The sequence below is a fragment of the Pleurodeles waltl genome, chromosome 7 (genome assembly GCF_031143425.1).
Source record: "Pleurodeles waltl isolate 20211129_DDA chromosome 7, aPleWal1.hap1.20221129, whole genome shotgun sequence".
Classification (NCBI taxonomy): domain Eukaryota; kingdom Metazoa; phylum Chordata; class Amphibia; order Caudata; family Salamandridae; genus Pleurodeles; species Pleurodeles waltl.
In genome coordinates this window covers 974,038,198-974,055,488 of record NC_090446.1, presented here as the reverse complement: position 1 = coordinate 974,055,488, position 17,291 = coordinate 974,038,198, and the positions used below count along the sequence as shown (strand labels likewise).

The window sequence follows — 17,291 nt, the reverse complement described above, 5'->3', positions numbered from 1 at the left end:
TGAGAAATAAAGTTCTTATTAGTAGGCACACAAGGTCTGCTGTCTCGCAAGACAAGCTAAGGAAATGGTGCACATTAAAAAAAAAATATTTAGTATCATCAATTTCAAAATTCTACCTGATGCCAGGGTACACATACAGAGACATTCATACTTAGCTAAAGTAAAGTGTTTAAAATGTATATGGCTCTCTCGTGTCAGTCATGCACAGACAATTTTTGTGGCCGTGTAGGCAGTCTGCAGCCTCTGCCAACTATGGGCGCCATCTTGGCAGAGTTGGAGAAATGTATTCTTTTTATATTTTATAGTGCGGGGAACCATTGAACGTGCCACACAGTAAGACCTCCAAGGCCTGGCTGTCAGTGTGTGATGATGCCGTATGGCTTTTTTGGTATACAGGGATCTTGCCCTAGATCCTCTACTGGTGGCTGCATGAGAAAATTATCTCTGACAGCCAGGCATTCAGAGTCTTCAGGTCTGTTGCTTTCACTTTTTGTATTTGTACCCGAAGCAGAGGAGGGAGCAAAAAACTCTGTCATCAAATAGTTAGCTTTTATTTTTTCAATTGTAATCCGCATATGGTTCTCAAGCCTGTGTGCAGTCCTTTCTCAGACTAAAATGGCCGAGGTACACTAATTTCCGAGTCCACCCAGCACCGTTTTTCAACACTTTTTTTCATAAAACCTATCGGGCTGAAAATGAAACGACCACAAACTCACTGTAAGGGGTAAAAGGCCGCTTTAATAGAACAGGTCTGGCAATAAAAAACCTTGGCATTATAGCCTCACAAAACTACCCAAACCTCACTAATACAAAAACCATCACCTAACCCCTCCCCTCCCTCTAAACTGACCCAACCGCCCCACCCTTTGTCCCATCCCCACCTTGACCCAACCACCCCATTAACCCATCTGTCCTGCAGTCACCTTCTCCAATTACCCTTGACCAGTGCAAATTCCCTACCCTCTCCTCTTTCTGAACTACCCCTTCCCCCCCTAAAGGCCAAACAGCACAATCCGATAATTACACATTCATACCAGACCAGACTATCAGCAGCAATAACATGATAAAATCCCCCCCCCAAACCTCTACCCCAAACTAACTAGTACCCTCAAAACCCATGAACCTATACGCTCAACAAAAACAAAACTCAAATAGACCTGCCCTGTTAAAACATTGCCACCATAAAACAAGCATGTCGAAAAAGGAGTGAAAAAACCCACACTAATGGTAAAATTGTCCCAAAAATTAGACCCATCACAACAAAAAACATTAGGTAAATACAAAAAACTAAAGGGAGGGCGGGAGGGCACGAAGACCAAAAAACGCCCACTGGGTGTGACAACGGCCAAAGAGGCCGCCCACACCCAGCCCCTGTCCTTTATACCTCCCCCCACGTCACGAACCCAGTTCCTTCCCCAAACCAATCCCCAGTCGAGTCCGTGGAACGTTCCATCACAGCCCGATAAACCCGGGGGGAGACGGGCAAGCCCTGTACTCCCCCCAAGTCCCCACTGAGCGAAATTACACCAAAGCAATGAAAGCATACCTTCCGGGCAAAACTACTACATACCTTACGAGCAAAACTACTACATACCTTCTGAGTAAAACTACTACATACCTTCCGAGCAAAACTACTACATACCTTCCGAGCAAAAATACTACATACCTTCTGAGTAAAACTACTACATACCTTCCGAGCAAAACTACTACGTTTATGCTACATTTGGTGTAAATCTGTTCAGGAATTTTAGGCTGTAGATAAGAGAAAATTTTGCTATGGGAGCTTGAATGGGAAAAAAGATGTTTTTTAGATGTTCCCGTCCTCATAATTTATTATCCCTGGGAGGGTCTTCACAAGACGTGGCTGGGTGGTGCAGCTTAGCTTACTGAGCAAGTGATTTGCCATATGTCCTGCAAATTGGTCCACAATGTCAACAGTTACAGGCAAATGTAAAAAAGCATTTTCAATGAAAAGTGCATCTGAACCACAACTAAACAGTGGCGTTTACCCGACAGAGAAAGAGAGATAAACCGGTGTATTACATATATATATATAAACCTCATGCTATAAAGATATGGGCAGATGCTGTTTCCCTCTACACATTGCGCCTTAATGCACGACTGGAATTAGAAAATCGAAGCCGTTAATTATTTTCTGATTTCGTTTTAAAGGCATTGTGACTGTAAATGACTTTGTAGATCATGACCTTTGTCTTCATTATTGAACATTGATAAGTCCCGAGAAAAAGTGGTACTACATGTACTAAGGGCCTGTAAATTAAATGCTAGTGGGCCTGCAGCACTTATTGTGGCAACCACTTAAGTAGCCCTTTAAAACATCTCAAGACAGCCATTGCAGCATATGTGCAGTTTTAAACTGCCAGTTTGACCCGTCAAAATAAACCTTTGCCAGGCCTAAGCCTTCCTTTTCAAGGTATATGTCACCCCTAAAGTAGAACCTAAACAGCCCACAAGGTAGGATGCATTGTATTTAAAATGTAGAATATGTGTTTTTTAAGTTTTACATGTCCTGGTGAAACTCTGAAATGTGCTTTTCCACATTGTAAGGCCTATCTCTCCCATTGGATAACACTGGGTTACCTTATTACATTCCATAAGTGCTAACGTTTGATTAGAAACAGGTAGAAAAGTCATGTTTGGTCTCAAATGACTTGTAATTGAAAATCCTCTCTAATGGGAAAGTAGGATTTTAAGTCACAATTGTAAAGATGACTCCTTTAGAAAGTTGCCATTTTCTCATCCTAACCATTTGGAGCCTGCAGCCTGTGTTTTGGGTCACATGACTGTGAATAGCTGGTAGTTGGCCTTTGTGCTATCTTCCCAGACAGTGAGACAAAACGGACTAAGTGTTGGCAGGATAAGTGAGGAAGAGTTATCCCTTGCTCCACTAGCATTTCAAAGGGCTGCCTCCAGCACACTCAAAAAGAACTTGACACCAGTCTTTTGTCACCATAGACGTCTTGTGGCATTGGCAGGGGGAGGAATGTCATTTCCAAACCAGGTGTAGGATAGCTTAGGTGTTTCTCCTACTTCAAAGGCTGACAGTAGGTATTAATATTGGACCCTCAGACCAACACTTCAGTTCACTCCAGGGCCTGCGGAGGTAATTCCAAAGGACCTTGTACTTAAGGGACTGCCTTGCTGCTTGAGGCCTGCTTTGTAACTCAGAGGATTGCCCTGCTGCTACCAGCGGACTGCCCGGTTGCTTGAAGCCTACCTTGCACCCTTGTAATTCTTGTACCCCTTGGGCTGCCCTGCTGATACTAGAGGACTGTCCTGCAGCTTGAGGCCTGCTCTGTACCTCAGAGGACTGTCCTGCTGCTTGAAGCCTGCCTTGTACCTTTGTACCTCTTGTACCCTCGGAGGACTGTCCTGCAGCTTTAGGCCTGCCTTGCTGCTTGATCTTAAGACTACCAGAGTGACTCTGAGGTCTAGTTTGCTGGCTTCCTGTGTGAGCTACAGAGACACAACAAGCTTCAACAACCTTGAAGACAGCACCTGGACCCTGCCTGAAGTGATTCCTGCCTCCTCCAAGTTGTGCCCACCCTGTCCTGGACCCTTCAAAGTAGTGGTAAAGGTGCCCAAACAGCCAAAACCTGAAACATGGGACAATCCTCCCGAGGTACATTGCTGGTTGGCCTGAGTTTGTGGTAGGTGGTGCTACATTCTTCTCTGTAGTGTGCAAACCAAAAACCCTTTGTCAAGCAGTGTGGTGATGGGTGAGACAGTGATGGTTACCACAAAGAAGGGCTGAAGTAATTGGATTCCTCTGCCTTGCTTCATGTATGAAATCAAGAATACATCTTCCTCCTCCTTAATGTATGCACTCTGATTTCTGGGCATTACGGTTCTGGTGGCTACCTGTGAGTCACTGTTCAGTGATAACTGTCTCAGTGCTAGTGTGATGTGTTGCTTCCTTGGGGTTCTTCTCCCTCTGCCTTCTAGGATGTGCATGTCCCTGGCCCAATGCAAGTTCAATTTCTTTGGCTTTGCTGTTTGTCAACTCTTATGACCTGTCTAGTATTAATATATTTTCTAGTTGTATGCTCAGCTGGAGTATTAAGTGTCTGAGTACTGACGTCCTGCACCCTTGGATGATTTGCGCCCTCACCTCCTTGGACCAGTCACCATAAGTGCAGGTCCTGGCTAGTTCTCGTAACTGGGCATAGAAGCCATTGTCTGTCTCTTCCTCTTGTTGTAGACCTTGTTGCAGTTTGAACCGTTCATAGTCTGGGTTAAGCTAAGGGTTGAAGTTGGTTCAGTGCCGCTATGGTAGCATTGTAGTCATGGTCAGCTCCGGTACCAGATAGATTTCCCAGTCTTAATGTCTAATGAGGCATGTGGGTTAATGCTTCACTCAACTTGTTAATTTACACTTGAATTCCCATTGTGTGCTGCTGATCTTCAGTAACACTGCTCACTTCCGTGGGGTCTGTGTTAAAGCATGTGTTCCATACTTGTTGCAGCTCCAGGTACTTGCCGGACTGTGTTGTGTTCTGCCACCTTCAGGGGGTGCTCCAGTACTCCGAATGCTCTTTTCACCCTTGCGGAGCTGATGCAACTTGCAACTTGTCCTCCTGCCGGGGCTCAAGAGATCAATGGCATGGAGTTGCAGGGGGAGGTTTACTCTGCCCCTTATGCCCGTCATTGGACTTTGCCCCTCTGTCAAACGGTGGGTTGCTATTATTATTGTTCTTTTTGTATTCATCTGCAGACTATTGAGCCATGAGGAGGTTCTGTACAGGCTCGCCTAACCGGAGCATAGCCACCATCCTTGTTGCCATTCTAAAAGCCTTTGATCCCCAATTGAGTATGCAGTACAAATCAGTCTCTTTGGTAATACTTTCTGGGAATGAACATGAGCGGTCACTCTCTTGTGTAATTATCACTCTTGGCCCGACCCGACTGTACAGATGTATGGTAGATGCCCGTTACACAAGGCAGGGGCCAGATGACTCCCTACTATAGGGTATCCTCAAAACTGAGAATGGATATAAGAGGAACATTAATAACTTGGTCAGGTTTACAGGAATCGCCCCCTCAAAAAACAGAGAGGTCAAAAGAATTATAGTGTCTGTTTTTTTAAAGCAGAACTTATCATAAACTAGTCCCTGCCAACCCCAACATTTGGGGCTTTGTTTACAAGGAACTGGTGCATCGGCTCCGATGCGCTAGTTTCTTTGCATTGCCCTGTGCCCCCTAACAACACCATGATGTGCTGTATCCAACTGTGTTGAAATTTTCAGCGCAGTTGTGGTGCTTTACTGGACTAGTGTCAAAAATGTTGATGGTAGTTCAGCAAAGCTCGAGGAGGCCCATTAAAAGAGCCTAGTGTCAGTTTAATGCCTGCCGTGGGCAGGAGGTAGAAAATGACGCTAGAATGACACAGTGAAATCTTGTACATTTCACTGGGCCATTTTTTGGGCCTCCTTGTAGGGGAACACCTCCCTACATGACGCAGTTATAATGTGGCATAAGGGTTTACAAACTGGCGCAGTGGTGATATTGTGCCAGCTTGTAAATACAGCGTGGTTTGGAAGACTGTTTTGCACTGCTGCAGCATTAAAAAACAAGCATTTACAATGTGACGGGTCTCGCGTTTTGCTCATGTTAGAGCTGATCGTGTTGTAAACTCTTAACCCGAATTTTCACCTATCGGGCAAAAGTGCATTTATGTACATAACCCGAAAAAGTGAAATCAAGTATGTAAAGCGCTCGACTTCTGCCAAGCGAGATCGCGCTCTAAATTAGAGAAAAAAAAGTCCACGAGCCCGATGGAAAACAGCGAGCCTCGCATGTTTTCTGTACTTGGTCGCTATGCTCGAGGAGGGTTTGCCACCGGAAAAGGCATGACATATGGGTGCCTTCGACTAATGAAAGCAAGCAGATTTTATTAGGGAAGCCCACTAACCACTAAAAAGCACTGACGTGAAGTTGACAGGGCTCCGAGCCCTTTTCTAAATACAAAAGAGGCTCCCTGCGATACTCATGCGCGAGCGCATGCAACGCAGGCTCGACCCTAATGACTACAAGGCGGCGCACAGGGCTTGTAAATGAGCCCCTCAGTTTTTTAGGTTCATGTACAGCAGAGGGCCCACAGAATAACACCCGTAAGCTTCTTGAAGCTCAGCTGGCTCTCGGAGGGGGTCCCTGCTCTTACTAAGCGGCAGGTGCTCATACAGCCTGAGTCATTGTACTTCGTATCGAACAAGAACATGTAAAACAGCCTAAAACTCAGAGGCCTGCTAAAGACCCTCTAAAAGTGGTGATAGAAAAGTACAATAAACCCCAGGCCCTGTGGGTTTCGGGCCCCAAATTTGTGTTGCAAAATGTATTTATAGATTTAGAAACAAGTCTATCCTGCATATTAATGATGGGGCAGCTAACACAGCCATAAGAAAAGAAGGCGCTGAAAGGTAAAGTTACTGAGTATTCCATGGATGATGGGTTTTTGAAAAAAATGTACCAGTGGTCGTCAAACTGTGGGGCACCTCCCTGGGTGTCTGTTGCACTATAAGAAGGAAGGTGCCCTGCGGAGGGGGCGGGTAGGGGAACATGACTCCCACAACAAAGGAAAACCAGATCGTCAGGTTTTTTCTTTAATAATGTGGTGTGCGAGCAAACACAACTGCCTCTAAAAAAAAGTCCCAAAAGAAGGTTATTCCACACGGCACTGAGATGTTTACCACCGTCGTAATATGTCTTAACCTCGTTCCAGGCCTCTTTATAAGCGCAGTTTGTAGGAGGCTGGACTGGCTTGTAGTGAGTACCAAGGGGTACTTGCACCTTGCACCAGGCCCAGTTATCCCTTATTAGTGTATAGGGTGTCTAGCAGCTTAGGCTGATAGATAATGGTAGCTTAGCAGAGCAGCTTAGGCTGAACTAGGAGACGGGTGAAGCTACTACAGTACCACTTAGTGTCATATGCACAATATCATAAGAAAACACAATACACAGTTATACTAAAAATAAAGGTACTTTATTTTTATGACAATATGCCAAAGTATCTTAGAGTGTACCCTCAGTGAGAGGATAGGAAATATACACAAGATATATATACACAATAGCAAAAATATGCAGTATAGTCTTAGAAAACAGTGCAAACAATGTATAGTTACAATAGGATGCAATGGGGAAACATAGGGATAGGGGCAACACAAACCATATACTCCAAAAGTGGAATGCGAACCACGAATGGACCCCAAACCTATGTGACCTTGTAGAGGGTCGCTGGGACTATTAGAAAATAGTGAGAGTTAGAAAAATAACCCTCCCCAAGACCCTGAAAAGTGAGTGCAAAGTGCACCAAAGTTCCCCTAAAGACAAAGAAGTCGTGTTAGAGGAATAATGCAGGAAAGACACAAACCAACAATGCAACAACGCTGGATTTCCAATCTGGGGTACCTGTGGAACAAGGGGACCAAGTCCAAAAGTCACAAGCAAGTCGGAGATGGGCAGATGCCCAGGAAATGCCAGCTGCGGGTGCAAAGAAGCTTCCACTGGACAGAAGAAGCTGCGGTTTCTGCAGGAACGCAAAAGGCTAGAGACTTCCCCTTTGGAGGACGGATCCCACTCGCCTTGTAGAGTTGTGCAGAAGTGTTTTCCCGCCGAAAGAACACCAACAAGCCTTGCTAGCTGCAAATCGTGCAGTTAGCGTTTTTGGACGCTGCTGTGGCTCAGGAGGGACCAGGAGGTCGCAAATTGGACCAGGAGAGAGAGGGGACGTCGAGCAAGACAAGGAGTCCTCTCAGCAGCAGGTAGCACCCGGAGAAGTGCCAGAAACAGGCACTATGAGGATGCGTGAAACGGTGCTCACCCGAAGTCGCACAAAGGAGTCCCACGTCGCCGGAGACCAACTTAGAAAGTCGTGCAATGCAGGTTAGAGTGCCGTGGACCCAGGCTTGGCTGTGCACAAAGGATTTCCGCCGGAAGTGCACAGGGGCCGGAGTAGCTGCAAAAGTCGCGGTTCCCAGCGAGGTGAGGCAAGGACTTACCTCCACCAAACTTGGACTGAAGAGTCACTGGACTGTGGGGGTCACTTGGACAGAGTTGCTGGATTCGAGGGACCTCGCTCGTCGTGCTGAGAGGAGACCCAAGGGACCAGTAATGCAGCTTTTTGGTGCCTGCGGTTGCAGGGGGAAGATTCCGTCGACCCACGGGAGATTTCTTTGGAGCTTCTGGTGCAGAGAGGAGGCAGACTACCCCCACAGCATGCACAAGCAGGAAAACAGTCGAGAAGGCGGCAGGATCAGCGTTACAGAGTTGCAGTAGTCGTCTTTGCTACTATGTTGCAGGTTTGCAGGCTTCCAGCGCGGTCAGCAGTCGATTCCTTGGCAGAAGGTGAAGAGAGAGATGCAGAGGAACTCTGATGAGCTCTTGCATTCGTTATCTAAAGTTTCCCCAGAGACAGAGACCCTAAATAGCCAGAAAAGAGGGTTTGGCTACCTAGGAGAGAGGATAGGCTACTAACACCTGAAGGAGCCTATCAGAAGGAGTCTCTGACGTCACCTGGTGGCACTGGCCACTCAGAGCAGTCCAGTGTGCCAGCAGCACCTCTGTTTCCAAGATGGCAGAGGTCTGGAGCACACTGGAGGAGCTCTGGACACCTCCCAGGGGAGGTGCAGGTCAGGGGAGTGGTCACTCCCCTTTCCTTTGTCCAGTTTCGCGCCAGAGCAGGGCTAAGGGGTCCCCTGAACCGGTGTAGACTGGCTTATGCAGAATTGGGCACATCTGTGCCCAACAAAGCATTTCCAGAGGCTGGGGGAGGCTACTCCTCCCCTGCCTTCACACCATTTTCCAAAGGGAGAGGGTGTCACACCCTCTCTCAGAGGAAGTTCTTTGTTCTGCCATCCTGGGCCAGGCCTGGCTGGACCCCAGGAGGGCAGATGCCTGTCTGAGGGGTTGGCAGCAGCAGCAGCTGCAGTGAAACCCCAGGAAGGGCAGTTTGGCAGTACCAGGGTCTGTGCTACAGACCACTGGGATCATGGGATTGTGCCAACTATGCCAGGATGGCATAGAGAGGGCAATTCCATGATCATAGACATGTTACATGGCCATATTCGGAGTTACCATTGTGACGCGTGCACGCGTGTAATGGTGTCCCCGCACTCACAAAGTTCAGGGAATTGGCTCTGAACAATGTGGGGGCACCTTGGCTAGTGCCAGGGTGCCCTCACACTAAGTAACTTTGCACCTAACCTTTACCAGGTAAAGGTTAGACATATAGGTGACTTATAAGTTACTTAAGTGCAGTGTAAAATGGCTGTGAAATAACGTGGACGTTATTTCACTCAGGCTGCAGTGGCAGGCCTGTGTAAGAATTGTCAGAGCTCCCTATGGGTGGCAAAAGAAATGCTGCAGCCCATAGGGATCTCCTGGAACCCCAATACCCTGGGTACCTCAGTACCATATACTAGGGAATTATAAGGGTGTTCCAGTAAGCCAATGTAAATTGGTAAAAATGGTCACTAGCCTGTTAGTGACAATTTGGAAAGAAATGAGAGAGCATAACCACTGAGGTTCTGATTAGCAGAGCCTCAGTGAGACAGTTAGTCACTACACAGGTAACACATTCAGGCACACTTATGAGCACTGGGGCCCTGGGTTACCAGGGTCCCAGTGACACATACAACTAAAACAACATATATACAGTGAAAAATGGGGGTAACATGCCAGGCAAGATGGTACTTTCCTACACAACCCCCCCCCAAACGAAGGACAATAAGACTAGCCATGACCTGATGAGTCTTCATTGTCTAAGTGGAAATATCTGGAGAGTCCATCTGCATTGGAGTGGCTACTCCCAGGTCTATGTTCCACTGTATAGTCCATTCCCTGTAGGGATATGGACCACCTCAACAATTTAGGATTTTCACCTTTCATTTGTTTTAGCCAAAGTAGAGGTTTGTGGTCTGTCTGAACAATGAAGTGAGTGCCAAACAGGTATGGCCTCAACTTCTTCAGTGCCCAGACCACAGCAAAGGCCTCCCTCTCAATGGCAGACCAACGCTTTTCTCTAGGGGTCAACCTCCTACTAATAAAAGCAACAGGTTGATCCTGGCCCTCAGAATTAAGTTGTGATAGGACTGCCCCTACTCCTAATTCAGATGCATCAGTTTGGACATAGAATTTTTTAGAGTAACAAGGGCTTTTCAGGACAGGTGCAGAGCACATGGCCTGCTTCAGCTCCTCAAAAGCTTTCTGACAGTTTGCTGTCCATAATACCTTTTTAGGCATTTTCTTGGATGTGAGGTCATTAAGAGGGGCTGCAATGGAGCCATAGTTCTTAATGAACCTCCTGTAATACCCAGTGAGGCCTAGGAAGGCTCTCACCTGAGTCTGAGTGGTAGGGGGAACCCAATCAATAATTGTTTGGATTTTCCCCTGAAGTGGTGCAATCTGTTCCCCACCAACAAGGTGTCCCAGATAAACCACCTTACCCTGCCCTATCTGGCACTTTGAAGCCTTGATAGTGAGGCCTGCCTTTTGCAGGGCCTCCAAAACTTTCCATAGGTGGACCAGGTGATCATCCCAGCTGGAGCTAAAGACAGCTATATCGTCCAAATATGCTGCACTGAAAGCTTCCAGCCCTTGCAGGACTGTGTTCACCAACCTCTGAAAAGTGGCAGGTGCATTTTTCAAACCAAAAGGCATTACAGTAAACTGGTAATGTCCTCCAATGGTTGAAAATGCAGTCTTAGGTTTAGCATCTTCTGACAATTTGATCTGCCAATACCCTGCAGTCAAGTCAAAAGTGCTTAGATACTTGGCAGATGCCAGTGTATCTATGAGCTCATCTGCCCAGGGTATAGGGTGAGCATCAGTTTTGGTTACCAAGTTGAGACCTCTATAGTCTACACAAAACCGCATTTCCTTCTTTCCATCTTTGGAATGGGGTTTTGGTACCAGTACCACAGGAGAAGCCCATGGACTGTCAGAGTGCTCAACCACTCCTAGTTCTAACATTTTCTGGACCTCTTGCTTTATGCAGTCCCTGACATGGTCAGGCTGCCTATAGATCTTACTTTTGACAGGTAAACTGTCTCCAGTATCTATAGTGTGCTCACACCAAGAAGTGGTACCTGGCACTGTAGAGAAGAGTTCAGAGAATTGATCTAGGAGGTTTATGCAATTGTCTTTCTGCTCAGCAGTAAGACAATCAGCCAAAACTACACCTTCCACCAGAGCATCTTGTTCTGTGGAAGAGAAGAGATCAGGTAGAGGATCGCTGTCTTCTTCCTGTCCCTCATCTGTTGCCATGAGCAGGGTGAGATCAGCCCTGTCATAGTAGGGTTTCAGGCGGTTGACATGGAGCACCCTAAGGGGACTCCTGGCAGTGCCTAAGTCAACTAAATAGGTGACTTCTCCCTTCTTTTCAACAATTGTGTGGGGTCCACTCCATTTATCTTGGAGTGCTCTTGGGGCCACAGGCTCCAAGACCCACACTTTCTGCCCTGGTTGGTACTGAACCAAAACAGCCTTCTGATCATGCCATTGCTTCTGGAGCTCTTGGCTGGCCTGAAGGTTTTTACTGGCCTTTTTCATGTACTCAGCCATCCTTGATCTGAGGCCAAGTACATAATCCACAATATCCTGCTTAGGAGCTTTTAAAGGTTGTTCCCAACCCTCCTTTACAAGTGTGAGTGGACCCCTAACAGGGTGTCCAAAAAGAAGTTCAAAGGGGCTGAAGCCCACTCCTTTCTGGGGTACCTCCCTGTAGGCAAAAAGGAGGCATGGTAGAAGGATATCCCATCTCCTGCGGAGTTTTTCAGGGAGACCCATAATCATGCCTTTGAGAGTTTTATTAAATCTCTCCACCAGTCCATTTGTTTGTGGGTGATAGGGTGTTGTGAACTTGTAAGTTACACCACACTCCTTCCACATGGCCTTTAAGTATGCAGACATGAAATTGCTTCCCCTGTCTGATACTACTTCCTTTGGGAAGCCCACCCTGGAAAATATTCCCAGGAGGGCCTTTGCCACTGCAGGAGCTGTAGTGGTCCTTAAAGGAATAGCTTCAGGATATCTTGTGGCATGGTTCACTACCACTAAGATGAATCTATTGCCTGAAGCAGTAGGAGGGTCAAGGGGGCCAACTATGTCAACCCCTACCCTTTCAAAGGGAACCCCAACCACAGGCAGTGGAATAAGGGGTGCCTTTGGTGTGCCACCTGTCTTGCCACTGGCTTGACAGGTTTCACAGGACTTACAAAATTCCTTTGTGTCCTCAGACATCCTAGGCCAATGAAACAATGGAACCAGTCTGTACCAAGTTTTCATTTGACCCAGGTGCCCAGCTAGGGGAATGTCATGTGCCAGGGTTAGGAGGAACTTTCTGTACTCCTGAGGAATCACTAATCTCCTGGCAGCTCCAGGTTTAGGATCCCTGTGCTCAGTGTACAAGAGGTTGTCCTCCCAGTAAACTCTGTGAGAGTCACTGACATCCCCATTAGCCTGTTTGACAGCTTGCTGTCTGAGACCCTCTAATGTGGGACAGGTTTGCTGTGCCACACTCAGCTCCTCTCTGGCAGGCCCCCCTTCACCCAAAAGCTCAGCAGTGTCTGCTTCCAGCTCCTCTGGTGTAGGTTCTGCACAGGGAGGGAATTCTTCTTCCTTAGAAGTTGAATCCACTGTAGAGGGAGGGATAGTAGGAAGTGGTTTGCTTCTACTAGCCCTAGCTTTAGGGAGCACTTGGTCCATTGTTCCAGGATCCAAGCTTCCCTGTCCTTTTTGCTTTTTGGCCTGAGCCCTTGTCAATGCAAAAATATGCCCTGGGATGCCCAGCATTGCTGCATGGGCCTCCAACTCCACATCTGACCAAGCTGATGTCTCCAAATAATTCCCTAATAGACAGTCTACAGGTAAATCTGAAGCTACAACAACTTTCTTTGGACCAGTAAACCCCCCCCAGTTGAGATTTACAACAGCCATGGGGTGGCTAAGTGTGTTGTTGTGAGCATCGGTTACTTGGTACTGGTGACCAAGTAGGTGTTGTTCAGGGTGGACCAGTTTCTCTATGACCATAGTCACCCTGGCACCAGTGTCCCTGTAGGCCTGAACCTCAACACCATTTATTAGGGGTAGCTTCTTGTACTTATCCATATTAAGGGGACAAGCAACTAAGGTGGCTAAATCAATAGCCCCCTCAGAGACTAACACAGCCTCTGTGGCCTCCCTAACAAGGCCAACCCCAACTAACTTACCAATAGTGAGCCCAGCTACTCCCTTGGATTGGCTATTAGTAGGTTTGCTCCCACCACCACTGCTATTAGTAGGGACACTAGGTGTAGCAGTAGGGGTTGTAGTGGTAGGAGGCTTGGTGCCTTTCTTTGGACAACTGGGATCTGTTGTCCAATGGCCTTTTATTTTACATAAATAGCACCATGGTTTCTTTTCCTTGTTCTGATTAAAAGAGGATTTGGGCCCACCACCCCCACCAGAGTGTTTTTGTGGGCCTGATGAAGACTCATTTTTAGATTTGTCCCCACCCTTGTCAGAAGACTTACCATCCTTCTTTTTGTTGCCATCTTTGTCACCCCCTGTATGAACTTTTCTGTTCACCCTTGTTCTGACCCATTTGTCTGCCTTCTTTCCCAATTCTTGGGGAGAGGTCAGATCAGAGTCCACCAAGTACTGGTGCAACAAATCAGACACACAATTATTAAGAATATGCTCTCTCAGGATCAAGTTATACAGGCTGTCATAATCAGTAACTTTACTGCCATGTAACCACCCCTCCAAGGCCTTCACTGAATGGTCAATGAAATCAACCCAGTCTTGTGAAGACTCCTTTTTGGTCTCTCTGAACTTTATCCTGTATTGTTCAGTGGTTAAGCCATAACCATCCAGGAGTGCATTCTTAAGAACTTGGAAATTATTAGCATCATTTTCTTTCACAGTAAGGAGCCTATCCCTACCTTTTCCACTAAATGATAGCCATAGGATAGCAGCCCACTGCCTTTGAGGGACATCCTGTACAACACAGGCCCTCTCAAGTGCAGCAAACCACTTGTTAATGTCATCCCCCTCCTTATAAGGGGGAACTATCTTGTGCAGATTCCTGGAATCATGCTCTTTTGCAGGATGACTATGGGGAATACTGCTGCTGCCACCATGGGTTTCTAAACCCAGTTTCTGTTTCTCCTTCTCTACTTCTAAAGTCTGTCTATCCAAATCCAGCTGTTGCTTCTTGAGCTTCAGTCTGGTTTGTTCCACTCTCAATCTATTGAGCTCCCTTTCTAACAATCTGTCATCAGGGTGGGTGGGAGGGACATGCCTTGAAACAGAAGTATGGTGAGAATGGACAGAAGGAGACCTGTCCCTTACAGAAGCCACCCTAACAGCTTGGCTAACAGAAACATCACTACCAGTATGGTGAGAATAAATGCTTTTGCTATGATGTGAGACAACACTATTTATATGGTGTGGCTCATCATCATTACCAACTATGCTAGACTGTCTAGTAATGGGCAGGCTAGGAAGTTTCTTTCCTGAATCTTTTCCTGGGGGAGTCCCTGTATCAGATTGAGAACCATTAGCTACTTTTTCAACAGATGGGGCACTTCTAGCCTTATCCTGTTCTCTAAGCATGTTAAGTAACAGTTCCAAGGAAGGATTCTTCCCTACACTCAAACCTCTCTCTATACAGAGACTCCTTGCTCCTTTCCAGCTAAGGTGGTCATATGCAAGTTTGGACAGATCAACATTTTGGCCTGTGCCAGACATTTTTAGAGAGAGTTAAAGTGATAGTAAAAGATAAAAAGTTTGTCAGAGCTTTTAGAAAGACAGAGAAAAAAAAACTTTTTAAACTTTTTAGAACTTTTTAGAAAGTTAGAGGTACTTTTCAGCACTTAGAAAAGAGTGAAAAGAGGAAATGCAAACGTTTTTGACTATGTGTATATACACTGACCTTGTTTTGTATATTTTTCTCTTATGAAAAGTACAATGACAAGAGTGGTAAGTAGTCTCAAAGCACTTATCCCACCGCTGCACAACCAATGTAGGAGGCTGGACTGGCTTGTAGTGAGTACCAAGGGGTACTTGCACTTTGCACCAGGCCCAGTTATCCCTTATTAGTGTATAGGGTGTCTAGCAGCTTAGGCTGACAGATAATGGTAGCTTAGCAGAGCAGCTTAGGCTGAACTAGGAGACGGGTGAAGCTACTACAGTACCACTTAGTGTCATATGCACAATATCATAAGAAAACACAATACACAGTTATACTAAAAATAAAGGTACTTTATTTTTATGACAATATGCCAAAGTATCTTAGAGTGTACCCTCAGTGAGAGGATAGGAAATATACACAAGATATATATACACAATAGCAAAAATATGCAGTATAGTCTTAGAAAACAGTGCAAACAATGTATAGTTACAATAGGATGCAATGGGGAAACATAGGGATAGGGGCAACACAAACCATATACTCCAAAAGTGGAATGCGAACCACGAATGGACCCCAAACCTATGTGACCTTGTAGAGGGTCGCTGGGACTATTAGAAAATAGTGAGAGTTAGAAAAATAACCCTCCCCAAGACCCTGAAAAGTGAGTGCAAAGTGCACCAAAGTTCCCCTAAAGACAAAGAAGTCGTGTTAGAGGAATAATGCAGGAAAGACACAAACCAACAATGCAACAACGCTGGATTTCCAATCTGGGGTACCTGTGGAACAAGGGGACCAAGTCCAAAAGTCACAAGCAAGTCGGAGATGGGCAGATGCCCAGGAAATGCCAGCTGCGGGTGCAAAGAAGCTTCCACTGGACAGAAGAAGCTGCGGTTTCTGCAGGAACGCAAAGGGCTAGAGACTTCCCCTTTGGAGGACAGATCCCTCTCGCCTTGTAGAGTCGTGCAGAAGTGTTTTCCCGCCGAAAGAACACCAACAAGCCTTGCTAGCTGCAAATCGTGCGGTTAGCGTTTTTGGACGCTGCTGTGGCCCAGGAGGGACCAGGAGGTCGCAAATTGGACCAGGAGAGAGAGGGGACGTCGAGCAAGACAAGGAGCCCTCTCAGCAGCAGGTAGCACCCGGAGAAGTGCCAGAAACAGGCACTATGAGGATGCATGAAACGGTGCTCACCCGAAGTCGCACAAAGGAGTCCCACGTCGCCGGAGACCAACTTAGAAAGTCGTGCAATGCAGGTTAGAGTGCCGTGGACCCAGGCTTGGCTGTGCACAAAGGATTTCTGCCGGAAGTGCACAGGGGCCGGAGTAGCTGCAAAAGTCGCGGTTCCCAGCAATGCAGCCCAGCGAGGTGAGGCAAGGACTTACCTCCACCAAACTTGGACTGAAGAGTCACTGGACTGTGGGGGTCACTTGGACAGAGTTGCTGGATTCGAGGGACCTCGCTCGTCGTGCTGAGAGGAGACCCAAGGGACCAGTAATGCAGCTTTTTGGTGCCTGCGGTTGCAGGGGGAAGATTCCGTCGACCCACGGGAGATTTCTTCGGAGCTTCTGGTGCAGACTGGAGGCAGACTACACCCACAGCATGCACAAGCAGGAAAACAGTCGAGAAGGCGGCAGGATCAGCGTTACAGAGTTGCAGTAGTCGTCTTTGCTACTATGTTGCAGGTTTGCAGGTTTGCAGGCTTCCAGCGCGGTCAGCAGTCGATTCCTTGGCAGAAGGTGAAGAGAGAGATGCAGAGGAACTCTGATGAGCTCTTGCATTCGTTATCTAAAGTTTCCCCAGAGACAGAGACCCTAAATAGCCAGAAAAGAGGGTTTGGCTACCTAGGAGAGAGGATAGGCTACTAACACCTGAAGGAGCCTATCAGAAGGAGTCTCTGATGTCACCTGGTGGCACTGGCCACTCAGAGCAGTCCAGTGTGCCAGCAGCACCTCTGTTTCCAAGATGGCAGAGGTCTGGAGCACACTGGAGGAGCTCTGGACACCTCCCAGGGGAGGTGCAGGTCAGGGGAGTGGTCACTCCCCTTTCCTTTGTCCAGTTTCGCGCCAGAGCAGGGCTAAGGGGTCCCCTGAACCGGTGTAGACTGGCTTATGCAGAATTGGGCACATCTGTGCCCAACAAAGCATTTCCAGAGGCTGGGGGAGGCTACTCCTCCCCTGCCTTCACACCATTTTCCAAAGGGAGAGGGTGTCACACCCTCTCTCAGAGGAAGTTCTTTGTTCTGCCATCCTGGGCCAGGCCTGGCTGGACCCCAGGAGGGCAGATGCCTGTCTGAGGGGTTGGCAGCAGCAGCAGCTGCAGTGAAACCCCAGGAAGGGCAGTTTGGCAGTACCAGGGTCTGTGCTACAGACCACTGGGATCATGGGAT

General features: G+C 47.2%; 1 protein-coding gene across 2 annotated transcripts in view; it reads left to right on the top strand.

The window, feature by feature from the left end:
* Positions 1-17,291, top strand: part of LOC138245813 (alpha-N-acetylgalactosaminide alpha-2,6-sialyltransferase 2-like) — a 577,537-nt gene that overhangs the window by 498,139 nt on the left and 62,107 nt on the right. The window lies entirely within an intron of this gene.